The 14148-nt window shown below is 51.5% G+C and overlaps 1 protein-coding gene across 7 annotated transcripts in view; it reads right to left on the bottom strand.

Moving 5' to 3' along the window:
• The window catches only part of ZHX2 (zinc fingers and homeoboxes 2), a 154347-nt gene extending 142109 nt beyond the window's left edge, over positions 1 to 12238 (bottom strand). For 5 of the 7 annotated variants that reach the window (XM_070481543.1, XM_044743782.2, XM_044743787.2 and 2 more), the window contains exon 1: positions 9867 to 10309. The gene's annotated coding sequence lies outside the window, so the exon portion shown is untranslated. Of the gene's footprint in view, positions 1 to 8810; positions 8967 to 9866 lie in introns of those variants that run through there. The other 2 variants (XM_044743781.2, XM_070481541.1) reach the window with 2 other exon arrangements.
• Positions 12239 to 14148: the final 1910 nt, after the last annotated feature.

Raw genomic sequence — 14148 nt, 5'->3', positions numbered from 1 at the left:
ATTATAATGGGCAAGACGTAGAAACAACCCAATTGTCCATCAACAGGTGAATGGATAAACAAAATGTGGTATCATGGGCAGAACTGCATCCTTCCCAAATATCTATGCTGAAGGCCATATATATGGCCTTTAAAGATGTGATTAAGTTTCAGTGAAGCCCTTAGCCTGGGCCCCAATCCAATCAGACTGGGGTTCTTATAGGAGGAAATCTGGGCACACAGAGACACCAGGGATGCACGTGCACAGAGAAAAGGCTATGCCAGGACACACTGAGAAGGCCGCCGTCGACAAGCCAAGGAGAGCGACCTCAGGAGAAACCCAACCTGCTGACACCTTGATCTTGGACTCTCAGCCTCTGGAACAGCGAGAAATAAATGCCTGTTGTGTAAGCCACCCAATCTGCAGTATTTTGTTATAGCAGCCCTACTGGACGAATACTGGTGGTATATCCATACGAAGGAATACTACTTAACCATAAAAACAACGAAGTACGGATGCATGCTATGACATGGATGGACCTCAACCACGTTATGCTAAGTGAAAGAAGCCAAACACAAAAGACCACATATTATACGATTCCATCCATATGAAATGTCCAGTGAAGGCAAATCTATAGACAGAAAGTAGACTAGTGGTTGCCTAGGGCCGGGGGAAGGGGGATGGAGAGGAGGATGGAGTGGGAGTGCTAATGGGCACAGGATCTCTTCTTGGGGTGATGGAAATGTCCTAAAATTAGATTGTGGTGATGGTTGCACAACTCTGTAAATATACTAAAAATCAATTAACTGTTCACTTTAAATGGGTGAATTTTAAGGTCTGTAAATTATATCTCAAGCTATTTTTCAAATGTTGCTAACGCTGAGACCTATGTGTAGAGTTAACAGGGCCTAGAGCACAGCCAGAGCCCTAAGCATCGTGAGTAGGACTTCTTATGGTCAAATCTTCTGCTCAACTGAAAGTTGCCCAAAGTGGCTCAAAGTTCCTTTATTTTTAGGGGGACTTTGGAGAAACTAAATTGGGCAGTCACTGGTGATTCTGTGTCCCTAAGTGACCCGTCCCTGCCCACACAGGACTCCTAATCAGCTACTTCCGGGGGCAGCACGCATGATGTGGTTAAAACTGCTCCAGTCTTGGATTCCACAGACCTGTGCTGGAGTTCTGGCTCTGCCCCTCACACCATCTGCTCATCAGGTTACTGAACAAATGACCTGGGCTATGGTGTGAGGGTGTCTGAAGCCTGGCATTCAATAAATTGGGGGAAAAACCCCTCATGCACGAGAAAGCCCTTTGTTAAGGCCTGAAAGCACGCCCCCCCGTCTTTGCTGTTCTCCTCAGCGCTGGCTGGTGGCTCAGCCACTGGTTCTAATCAGTGGAGGAGGAGCCACAGCCCTCCCCCTGGAGCTGCAGGTGCAAGGACAGCAGGAGAGGCAGCACGCACATGTGTCTGAAGAGCACCAGGTGTGGTGTAAGACTGCCTGGCTTCCAGAAACCCGGGACAAAGGACTTCCCCACTCTGTGCTTCCTCACTTGTTAAGTGGGGATAACACAGTCCCTACGTCTCTTAGGAGTGTCCTGCGCCAACCCACAAAAAGCCCTCAGCATTGTGCCGACAATGTCAGTAAGGGCAGCTATGATGACGGGTGCAGCTGTTGCTGCTGGAGTGCCACATGACCATGAACTTCCTGAGGGCAGGGACCTTGTTGTCTTCCTCTTGTAGGTGCTCCTGAATGTTTACTGATTGACAGAGGAGAAGAAGGGAGGAGGCAAGGGACGGTGATCGAGCTGGCTGCTCAGGGAAGGCCCAAGGAAACAGAAGGGCCTTAAGCTACACTGTACAGAAGAGGCACAATAATATGCTGCCATATGATCATGTAACCTTGGCCAAATTCCCTTATCTCTCTGGGCCTCGGTTTCCTTCAGCTGGACTAGGTAATCCCCAAAGCTTCTTCCAGCCAGAACATTCCTTGATCCTACTGATGCACCACGTTGCTATTATTCTCATCTCCCTGACGTCTCCCTCCAGGGATCCCAGAGGACATTAGACTTTGTACCAGGAGACCCATAAATCCCATTTCTGAAAGTGCTGAAGTCAGGCCACGTCCAATTTCACAGTGTTGAGCACAGCCGTCAGTCAGGCTGTGGAATGCCTGTCATTAACCCACCGGGTGATCCAAACGTTTCCACTCTGTGGCTCTGTGCACCCAAAAGCCCCAGCTCTTGGAAACAACGTGAAATCTCCCAGCTCTCCTGAACTGCGTGGCTCAGTTCCCGCATGCTCACAATCGATTCCGTAACACAAAGTTCCCCGGAAGAAAGTAGCAGGCCGTTCTCCAGGATAATGAAACCTCAACGCTCTCTGTTACAGGAGGTCAGAGGAGCGCTTGTGTTTCTCTCCGCTCCTGCCTGGAGCCACCACCAGCCCTGCCCCCGAATTTCTCGGCCAAGGGGCAGTTTCTTTTCCCAGCTTCTAGCTATCATGCCATATCCCTCCATTACCCACCCCTCTCCCTGACGAAAAAACAAAGACATACCCCATCCCTACCAGTGCTGGCATCCTGGCCTCTCTCCCTATCCCCTCTGGGCCACCACCCACCATAAACAACTTGGCCGTGACATTCAGCTCTGACCTGGCTGGGTGCAAACATCTTAAAGGAGCTGTTTCCAAAACGACAAGGGTGCAGCGCAAATGAAACTCATTTCTAAACGTCCTCCTCCACAGGCCAGGGAGTTTCCACGGGGGCTCTGGGTACACCCCAGGGGCCACGGGGAACCTGTGATGGCTTTGTTGTTAGAGCAATTCAGCCCGGTCTTGTATTTTAAGAACAGCGGGAAAGTAATGTCAACTGAAAGGAGTTTTCTGTGCGGTCTTTAACTACGTAAATGGCTCTGCAGCTGGAGAAAGCCACAGGCAGGCGTGTTATGATTCGAGGGCCCCCAATTACAATGATCCTTTTTTATTGTATAAAAACAGCAACATAGCCATTCTCCACTCTCCCGAGGCCTGCTCTTTCCATCCCCTTCCCCGTTGGCTGGCAAGGTTGCTCGGCATCCTGAAAGTGGCACCCAGATTCTCCTGGGTCGCCAACTTTACAGCTTCCAGCCCACTGGATGCCTTCTCTCCAGAGCCGGGGAGGAGAGGCTGGAGAAGGTGCAGTGACCCCTCGAGAATATTCTGTTTCAGACACTGATAGAGACTTTAGAATTGTCTTTTTCTTGGGGGAGGGGAGGGAGGGACTAAGGACAACAGGCACAGGTTTGGAATTCTCTCCCGTTTTGATTAAACTCACACACACACACACACGCACTCATGCACACACCTCTACACCCCTTTAGTGGAAAAGCAATCCGACTGTCCAGAAGCACGTTCTAACACCATCCCTCCTCCCCACACTTCCATCCAGGCTGGGGTGGAGCTGGCCTCCCAAAGACCGCAGAAAGGCCTGCTGATGGCTAAGAGCACCAGCTTTGGAATCAGGCTGATTTGAGTTCGAATCCTGCCTCAGCTACTTTCTCTCTGTGACCTTGAGCAAGCGCATAACCTCTGTGAGCTCTGGTTTCCTGGCTTTAAAATGGGGCCATGCCACTGTTCTCAGTGCACTCTTCACGGTCAGACTAAGATGACGTGGGGCAGGGAAAGTGCTTAGCGGAGTGCCCGGCACATAGTAGGGACTCAATTTTGGGGAGCTATTGATGTTCTTAAGAGGGCGAACACTGAGTTTGTGGTGTGTCGGGATGTGTAACGAGCTTTGTACTCATTCAATCTCACCAGCCAGAGTGAAAGGCTGGGGGGAGCAAGATGGCTGTCGGGGGCATGAATGTTAGCCCCACCGAGGAGTGTTTCCTCGAGTCTTTCTGCGACACTGATTTAAACCATCACGTGCATAGCCCACACACGCATGCTGCCTCCTCCTTCATTTTGACTTCCGGTCCTTCCTCGGTTTTCTGCGGATGTGCTGGAGCCCAGCAGCTGCGGCTGCAGACATCGGACCAGGCCAAGGAGAATGTGTAGCCCAGGAACTCTCATTCACTCTTTGCCCACCCTTCTCAACAGCGGGCTCCGTCTCTCTCCCACAGAGTCTGCCCTGGGTCCCCAACAGGGAGGATGTCCTCCCACAGAAGGAGCTCACGCAGCGTGGCCCCAGGAAGACATGAATCCACTCCCCACACTGAACTTCACAGCAAGTGGGTCTCACGAGGGTGCTGGTTTCGCCCTGCAAGGTACACCCAGCACAGCTTTAAACCCAGGAAGGTAAACCCAGCATGTGCTTCCGACTTTTCTATCCCAAACCAGGCCTGTGCACCCCTAAAATACACCACAAACCTCTCACATTCATGTGAACGCCTGGGTCACACTCCTTAATATCGATCCCCCATGGATCAATAGCACAAGCATTTCATTCACTGCAGATTCTGTGTTAACTACTATTGCAGTGAAACATTGCGTAGTCAGATTTCATCTCCACCAAGTGTTTCTAGTACTAGGGGATCAGAGGGGGCCAGAAAGAGGAAGAAAGTGTGTGAACCGTGGCTTTTAACAGGTAAATTGTTCACCAGGGGATAAAGAGAAGGATCAGCAAGAAAACTGGTTCTGGCTCTAGTCTTTTTTACTCCATTTTAAAGTTTGGGTAAAAACTGATGTCCTGTTGTCAGGACTGTTTTTCTCCTTGGGGGTCTGTCACACACACATGCACACACACTCACACCACTGCCAATCAACCTCTCTTAAATGCATGACTACAAGCATAAGAACAGGAAACAGATTGTGGGTGGATGTTCTTAAAATCACAACCTGTTCGATGTAGGGTGGGGGCCATCGAGGAGGGGGGAGGGGAATTGGGAGGGAATTTTTTTTTTTCAGTTAAAAATGAATTTACCTTGAGATGACTAAAAACCATGTCCACTCTATTGCCTACCACACTGGCATGTGTGGAGCCAAGCATCCTTCAGAGCTGCACTGTCGGCTTTGACCATGACACAGCACATTACAGTACCTACACGTTGCACCAGGGTCTCGCTGTGATATTCTGGGAGAGCGTTCCATTTCAGCAGTTGCTGAGACTTGCCTCAAACGAGGGCATGTGTACATGGGGAAGGAGGCAGGAGAATGTCAATGAGATGGGGACAGTCTCGGTCTTGGCATCAACGACAAAATCCATGCACGTTAATTACTTGGCACCTCAAGGATACCATAAAGTCACTAAAGGTGGTGGTCGTGATGATGACGATGGTGATAACAGGTAACATTTACTGAACACAATCCATATGTTAGGCTCTGTGCTAAGCCCTTTTATAAACTCCTTCTTAAGCTTCACAATGACCCATAAGGCAGCTTCTAGAAGGATTTCCATTTTAGAGACGAGGAAACTGAGGTTTAAAGAGGTAATAGCCCAAAATCATCAAGCTAATAAATTGAGCAGCGAATCAGGGATGTCGGTCCTTGCTGGAGAAATCCAGCGTGGGGAACCCGACGTGAGGGCCTCGGAGGCCCTCTGTAGCATCCTCTCAATTTAAAGCTAAGGTGAAGGGTCATGACCAAGCTTATCCTGCTGACGTGTGGTGGAGGGGCAGGTGGGACCCCAGAGCCCCAGGGTCAGAACAGCAAATGTAATGTTTGAGGAGTAAATGGGTTCTCCCTTCCAGGGCTTTGGGTTCCACTAACCAAGTAACTATGAAAGGAGAGCCGGTTACAGCTGACTAACATCGGGTTAATTTTGGATCCCTATTGGCAGGACCTAAAAGAAAATCTCCCCCATCATTCCCTACTTTCTTATTGCACGCTGTCTTCTTTTTGCCCTAAGGCAAACCTGGTCCCCTGGTCTGAAACTTTCCAGAACTCACTTTATTTCAAATAAAAACCAAGCTGATTTGTCTCCGCCAGGCACACTGCTGTCAGTCTTCCCTTCCTAAAACACATGACATTCCGTCAGAAGCCTGCCATAGCTCCCCAGTACCTACAGACTAAAAGCCAACCTCCGCCACATCCACCCCCAAGTCTGGTGTCACCTCTTTGCACAGCTTGGCCCCCACCTCCCCAGAACACATACAGCTCCCAGGACAGTTTGACCATGATCAGCAATATCTTTCTTCCTCTTCTCATCTTAGGCACACACACTTTACCTGACAACTCAACAAGTGTTCCAGCATTCACCCCTTCTGTCTTACAAGTTGGACCCCAATTTTTCATGGCAGTGACGTGCCTAACAAAATATATGATTGCCCCTCCCTGGTGGGTTTGGGTGGCCACATGGCTCAGTTCTGGCTGATGAGCTAAGGACAGAAGTCCCTGAGAGGTGTGGCCCTTACTAAACATAATAGTAAAGTCATACCAGGTAAATGTTCCTTGTGCCTCACTCATCCTACTTTCTCTTTCTTGGAAGGCAGATGTGAGGCCTGGAGATGCAGCAGCCACCTTCCTACCATGAGACCATAGACCTGGAGCTAAAGGCCTACACTCCAAGGATGGGAGAGTGGCAAGACAGAGCTGAGTTTCCCAGTGGTACAGCTGAGACATCATCCCACCCACTCTTCTTGTTGTCTGGCCCAAACAAGCCCCTAGAGGGTGAAGTCACCAGGGGTCAGGATTTCTGTTGCTAACAGCTGAATGCAATGAAATCTGATGCACTTCCAGACATTGTCCCTCCTCATTCATGGGTCAAATGCTACCTGCTCTAGGTAATCCTCCATGATACCCTCAGAGCATGATAATTATGCCCTTCGCTGTGTTTCCACAATTGTCACTTTTCTCAATTATAACATTTAATCCTGCTTGATTTGGCCTAATGAGTGTTTCCCTGCCAGTCTGCTCAAATCTCTGGAGGGTAAGGGGGCTCTGTCCCACCAGCCGCTCCACGGTGCCTGGAGCAGTGTCTTGCATCGAGGTTGGGGGCTCTGTCTCACCAGCATCTCCATAAGGGCTGGACCAGTGCATACAGCATGGAGTGGGCGTGTTTTGGGGTCTGACACTCTGCTTACTAGCTGTTTGGTCTTGGGCAAGTTAAAGAACCTCTCTGTGCCTCTGCTCTCTCATCTATAAAAAGGAGAGAAGGAGAGTTCTTACCCCACTGGGTTGTCATAAAGACAAAATAGTTTAATCATAAGAACTGGGGATGGGCCCTGGCATATAAAAGTGCTTAATGACTGCAGGCTCTTATTAGTGTGATGAATAGTGTAGCTGCTGAATGAACAGATAAATCAACACACAGTTGCTAAATAAATGAATAAAGGAGTGAAACTCAGGAAAATTCCTCTGGTTTCAGACCCCAGGGCAGTGGCCACTGTTCCCTCTTTCCTGCCTGCTCCTGACTCTTTACTTTTCATTCTAACTACAACTTCTCATATCTGAGGAGCTGCTACAATAGAGTATTTAAGGCTATGAAGTAAGGCCTGGTTTCAAACAGTGACTTTGCTTTTTGCTGTGTGCTTGGGCAAATTTCCTCCCCTCTCTGGGCCTCAGTTTCTTCAACTGTAAACCGGGGATAATAACAGTACTTATAGAGTCATGGTGAGAGTGAAATGATAAAGCACATAAAACACACAGCATTGTGCGTGGCATACGGAAACAGTTGTTGTTAGCAACCATTATCAAACATTGTCATTATTCTTCTTGTCAAAGGCACAGTATCCCAGCGAGTCACACGGCCCCGATGCAGACAAGGCACTGGGAGTGGCGTCACGTTCAGCATGTCAAGATACACTGTACATCAGGAGCCAACAAACAGCTGTGTCATTTTGATTTTTCCCTTAAATGAGGACTAGTTAATATATCTGATTTATCCTAACATCTTGGCCTTGAATTCTCCCCTTAATGGCTGTTAACGTCAGGTAGATCCTTAGCTGACGTCAAACCTGGCCAGGAGGAACGCGTGCACACGAGAACAATCAAAGAGCAGAGCTTCTCAACAGTAACAATATCCCCACAGATCACAGGTCCGGCTACGGTTGGTGACACACTTCAATCTCACTTGCAGACTTCCTCCCCAGCTTAAAAGATGTGTACACAGCTTTCCAGAACTTTCCCTTCAAACTTAAGTCAACCGGTTACGTTTGTCCCATTCAAGCACTGGGCGGCTCCATTAATCTATTTTTACCATTAAACATGCCGTTTTACCAGATATTTATTCCACTTGGTTGTCATCCAAACGCTTTTTGACATTAGTGCCCTGGGACTGAACTGCTTAAACTCTGCCCTCATAAACAGAAAACCACCTTTTGATTGAAACCTTGAAGAACTCTCAGAACCCCAGCTCTTCACTTCAGCAGGCATTAATTTCTGCTCCGCATAAAGGAGAGAGCGTATGTGTGTGAGAGTGTGTGTGTGTGGGGGGGGGGGGGGTTTAAGAGGGTCACTGTGGGAGGGCTGAGCCACCCAAGGGATGAAGGGGAGGGATTCCGGTCCCCCCAAACCCTCCCCACAGGATGTCTCAGGCCTGGGGAGATGCTGACTTGCAGAGAGAAGGGGATCATCAGAGACCAGGTGAGGGGGAGAACTCTAGGACCCGAAGGACTTAGAGATCCCTGGGGTCCACGCTGGGCAGCGCCTCTTTCAAAGGGGAGGGGTCCAGGGAAAGTCACTGTTCCCCCCACTCCCCCCTCCCCACCTCCCCGACGAACAAAAGGCCATCGCGGAACCACTGAAGGCAGAGACCCCACTGGCTTTGAAGCCGCTCAGTCAGGTGGAAGCCCGAGCAAATCACAACTTGGCTTCTCCGTCAAGTTTTCTCCCCAGCCTAACCGACCGCCCTCCGCCGCCGCCGCCGCCTCCGGAGCTGCGCACGGCTCCGAGGCCAAGGGGACCGTCCTGTGATGCTCACTGGTTTCCAACTTTCCGCTCCTCTTCGTCTCCGCAGCCTCCTGCAAAGCGGCTGGGAAAAGGGCAGGTTGGCAAAGGCGGGGATCCCCAGTCCCGGGGAAGCCACAAAGAAGCTGCACCCCGACAAAGATGGACCTCGCGTGGGGCCGACGGAGAGCGCCGGCTGCCGTTCCGGGGGCGACCGTGGGCTCGGGGGGGGGGGGGCGGAGGCGGGGCGTGGGCCAGCCGGCGGCGGACAGCGGGACCCGGGGCCCCCCAGGCACCCCCCCGCCCCACGGCCCCTCCCCACGCGGGCTCCCCGGCACCTGAGCGGGGCGTGGGGACAGCGCCGCGCTCCGGCCCTGCCCGCGCCAGGTGGCTCGGCCGCGCGCCCGCCGCCTGCGGCCACCAGGAGCGCCGAGAGGAGCGGCAGCCTCAACCCACGGCGTCATGCTTCCTGCCACCACAGTACGGCGAATCGTCACCGGGAGAGGGGAGCAGCGGGGAGGGCGGGGAGCACACACACACGCAGCCCCCCGCCCGCCGAACCCCGCGGGGACGGGGCCACGTCCCGGTGGAGTCCCCGCGGGACCTGCCCCGTTTGCACAAAGCGCCGCGATCGGGCCAAGCCAGGGAGGGAGCCGGCCACGAAATAAATAAATAAAAACAGAGTCGGTCTACGTAACGCCCTGTCGAAAGCGGACGCCATATTTTTTTGTGGCTTATGTCGACATAGGGAAACGTAGACATGTTTTTCCTCCTCCTCCTCCTCGGTCTGGCTCGCATTTATCCAAACTTGTAATCAAAACTCTTAAAAAAAAAAATCTCCCCCCCCTCGCCCCGTATCCTTGATTTCCTCCCATCCGCAAAAAGATCCCGCAGCCCCCCACCTCCCCCAACCCTCCCTCCCGCACCCCGCTTCCAATCACAAACGCGGCCGAGTCCCATGAAGAACGCATTTTCGGGAGCCGCGGCGGCGGTGGGAAAGTTGGGCTGGAGTGGCCGGCGCCCGGCGTGCGGGGCTCGGGGCGGGCGGCGCCGGGCGGGGGGTGCTGCGCGCCGAGGCGAAGTTTCTTACCTGCGCCGGGGCTGCGAACGCGGGGACCCGGGCTGGGAACGCGGAGACGCGGCGCGGGCGTTCCAAAATGGAACTCTGCTGGCTCCCCCCCCCCCCACTCCCCACTCCCCACTCCCCAGCCGGCGCCCGGGCTCGGGCTCCGTGGGAAAGAGGGGGGGACCAAGCCAGCCTGCCTTAGACAGACGGACAGAAAAAGCCCCCGGACGGAGAACAGTGGCCAAAATTTTTTAAAAGAAAAAAAAAAAAAAAAGAAGAAGAAAAAAAAAAGGGGGAGAAAAAAAATGTCTCGATCAGTGGGGAATCTACGCCAAAACCCACATGATCTGTAACGTCAGCATGCGTATTTGCATACGATACCACCACCGAGCTGCCACCCGGGCTCGGGTTCCGCAGAAAGTTACAAAGTGAAATTCAGCCCCCTCCGGAGGCGCCGGCGAAATGTCATTTTCAGGCGGGAGCTGGGGTGGGGGGAGGCTAGCCCTCAAGGCGCTGGTTACTAGCCAAGGGGGGGGGGGGCAGTAAATTAACTTAAAAGTCTGAGGCCAGTAACGGACTCGGTGGAATTTCTGCGAGGGAGGAGGGGGAGGCGCGAGCGAGATCATTGAATATTAAGCACGACCCGGCTCGGCGGCCGCGGCCGAACCCTCCCGTGCAATACCCATTTTCTTTACGAAAAGTTCAAGGTGTCACTGATGAGCTCAACCAACTGTTGATCCTGAGCACGTGGAGTGGCGGACCCGGGGACCGCGGGGCGCGGCTGCTCGCCCTGCGCGGGGCGGCACCAGGGACCCCGCGTCCCTCCCGCAGCGCAAAGGGCAGCGCGCGGGTGGGGCCTCCGGGCGCCCAGGGCGCTGCCTGCGCTTTCTCCCGCCTTCGGGCTCAGGGAAATAATAATAACTAAAAAAAAAAATTTTTTTTTTAAAGCGAGACACATTTACGCCTGGAATAGTCATGAGAGGGCTTGGGGTAAGGCGGCTAAGAGCGAGCCCCCCACTTATATAACGACTTGAAATTTGGATGACTTTTGCTGGAGAGATTCCGAGATTTCCGCTTGCGCAGGTCTGAGGTTGGTTTGAAGATCCTCAAACTTTTTTCCTTAAGAGCCAATAAACAAACAGACGCCCGGGGAGCAGACTTAAACTCTTGTCGGGCCGGCGTTCGCTGGGATTCTCAGGCTGGGAGAAATGCACACGCCTGCGGCACTCGCAGGGAAGTCCCTCGGAAGCGAGGCGGGTCACTTTCGTAATAGGGACTGTGGCGTTCCCGGCGGGAGGGGTTCTCTATCCGCCGCTGGCTGCTGGTTCCCCTCCGGCTCCTTAGAGCAAAGGAAAGTCAGGATCTCGCTGCCCGTCGCCCGTGGCCTCGGGAACCGTGAACTTGCGTTCTGGGCGCGGCGCTCCTGCAACAGTGCTCGGCTAAGAAGCTCTAAGAGATTGGGATCCAGGGGACGCTTCGGAATCTCACAGGGCAACCTGTCTGCGCCGCAAGTTCCTGCCCGCATGGACCCGTTTCCCCCTCCGTGGGCATCTCGACGCGTCAGCATCTCCCGGTGTGAGCTGGGCGCCAGCGCGCACGAACCGAGCGGGGGCGAGGGGGATGCTGCCTGGAGTCTACTTTTGACATTCTGAGCGTCAGCGAGAAAACAAAGGGAGCCTGGGACTGGGAGGCACTGCGGGGTCCCCGCCCGCCCTGAGGCTTAGCAGGCGCGGAGCGCCGGGGCTTCCCGGCCAGCCTGTGCTCCGGAGAATTAGAACGAACTCTAGCGGCGGATTGCGACTCGGCTCTGGGCGCGAGGGCAGCAACAGGTGGCCGTGTGCGGCAGAGTGGCCGGAGGCGAGGCCGGGGACTGGGGTGGGGATGGCTGGCCTTGGGGGCTGACCGCGTGGCCAGCGCGCTGGGTGACCTTTTGGCACGTTCGTTTACTAGGCAGAGGAGAAGAAAGTAGCCAAACGGTGTTTTTTTTAGAGTCTCCCCTGGGGCTCCAATTTCTCTAACAGAACTCCTTGGGTCCCCAGAAGTTTTTACAATAAAAACAAAAATAGCTCGTATGCAAAACTTTTTTTGCTGGCCTGCACCTGTTTGTTCGGTTGTTGCTGATGTAGAGTCGGTTTGCTTTTTAACGACACGTAGGCACATAAAACTAGGTCCTGGCCTGGGAGGGGGTCTATTGCGTGCTGCAGTCAGACCTGACAGACGACTGACCAGGCTTTCTGTTAGGGATTGTGTTAAGAGCTTCCTTGATGATTATGATCCACATCACGGCGCGTCTTCCTCAAACTCATTTGATCCCTACTGTCTAAGGTACTCATCTACTTCATCAACATGAGAATTTAGGGATACTGTATTTTTTTCTTCCCTCAAGGGTGTGCCAGAAGAGAAAAAGAAAAAAAAATACCCCCACCAACTTTACTGTTTTTATATTGCTTACTCTTGACTCTTCTAGGTCTTACTTTTACTTACTCCTGACTCTTCCAGGTCATTCCACCTCTTCCCGCCCCCTTTGAAAATAAGTATAGTTCTGTTTGTTTCCCTGGAAATTAGTGAAACCTCAAGGAAGCGATTCCCGTTTTGAGGCTGCACCTCCTCTTGATGGTCAGTCGCTTAGGAGGATTTTCCATAAGCCAGGGGTCCTCCCCTCCACCCCACCTCATCACCACCAGCCTCTGGCTGGGTGAGAGATTCATGGGGTGGGAAGGATCAGGGTTGAGCCAAGCAGGGAAAACCCTCTGGACTGTCCTCTGAGTTCCCACCTCTTCATCTTCAGGCACTTGGACCTCATGGACACTGGGGTGGGGTGGGGAGTTCTTTTTGTGTTTTTTTAATTGAGGTAACATTGGTTTATAACATAAATTTCAGGTGTACATCATTATATTTCGATGTGTAGATTACATCATGTTCACCACCCAAAGACTAATTCCCATCCATCACCATAGACATGTGCCTAATCACCCCATTTGCCCTCCTCCCTCTGGGGGGGGGGGCGGATGGTTCTGATGTGCTGAAGTATCTTTAAATAGTTCAAAGTTTAGCTGGAACTGAACTTTCACTATATAAACAAACAGCAGGGAATAAAACAGGGGTGACTTTTGCATGAAGTACTGTGATTTATTTGCTTTATGTGTAGGTGGAGTAGGAAAACCCTTATCTGATATGATTCAGGAGCTTTGGAATCAATAATTATCCGGGTAATGTTCATGAGTGCTTTGGAGTCATACGCCAGTTTCTCCTTAATCGTTATAACATCCTATCAGGCTGTGATTCTCAAGATGTTTTGTCTCAGGTCCCCTTTAAACTCTTAACATTATTGAGGACCCCAAAAAGCTTTTGTTTAGGTGAGTTATGTACGTTTTGATATTTACCATATTAGAAATTAAATTGAGAAAAATTAAAACACAAGAATTTACGAACAAGCTTTCCACTAGCCATCAGAGCAATGACACTCTTACATGTCACGTAGCCTCTGGAAAACCACTAAATACTTGTGAGAGAATGAGAGTGAAAAGGGCAAGTAATATTTCAGCCCTGTTATGAAAATAGTTTTGACCTTAAGGACCCCTGAAAGGGTCTTGCGGACCTCCAGGGTCCTTGGATCCTATTTTAAGAACCACTGTTAAGGTAAGTTATATTATTATGTCATTTTATAGATGAGGAAACCAAGGCTCAGAGAAATTTAGTGACTTCCCCAAGGCAAATGGAGGGAGCAAGGATTTAAACTAGGTTCATTAGAGGCCAGAGCCAGAGTTCTTAATGATTCCAATTCCATCTTTCTGTAGCCACCTGAGCTCCATCCCCAGCCTAGAAAAGCCTTTGGTGCTTCTCCAGAGTGCTTTTATTAACAGCAATCATGTCTTGAGGCCCTACTGGGTGCTAGGCTCTGTGCCAGCCCTTCATATGCATTATCTTGTCAAAGCCTTACACCTACCTACCCTATGAGTATGGTTTCTCTCACTTTATAGATGACAAAACTGCGGTTCAGAGAGGTGAAGAAGCTTCTTCAAAGTCACCAGCCAATAAGTAGTAGAACCTGGCTTCAAATCTTTGTCTAGTGGCTTCAAAACCAAGGATGGACAAGAGTCCATCATGGTGTTTTATAAAGGCCTAGCAGGGGTGAAAGCAGCTTCAGTTCATAATTTGGGGAAAGTCAGGCCTGGCTGGGAAGTCTTGAAAGTTAGGAATTGGCAGGAGGAGAAGAAATAAAAAACAGCACTACCCTTGACGAGCCCCTAATTTAATGCCAGCGAATCCACACGGGCTTATAAACCCAAGGAGACCAGGTGGGAGC

Source organism: Equus asinus, chromosome 12 (assembly GCF_041296235.1).
Source record: "Equus asinus isolate D_3611 breed Donkey chromosome 12, EquAss-T2T_v2, whole genome shotgun sequence".
NCBI classification, from domain to species: Eukaryota; Metazoa; Chordata; class Mammalia; order Perissodactyla; family Equidae; genus Equus; species Equus asinus.
This window is presented reverse-complemented; position numbering and strand designations above follow the sequence as displayed.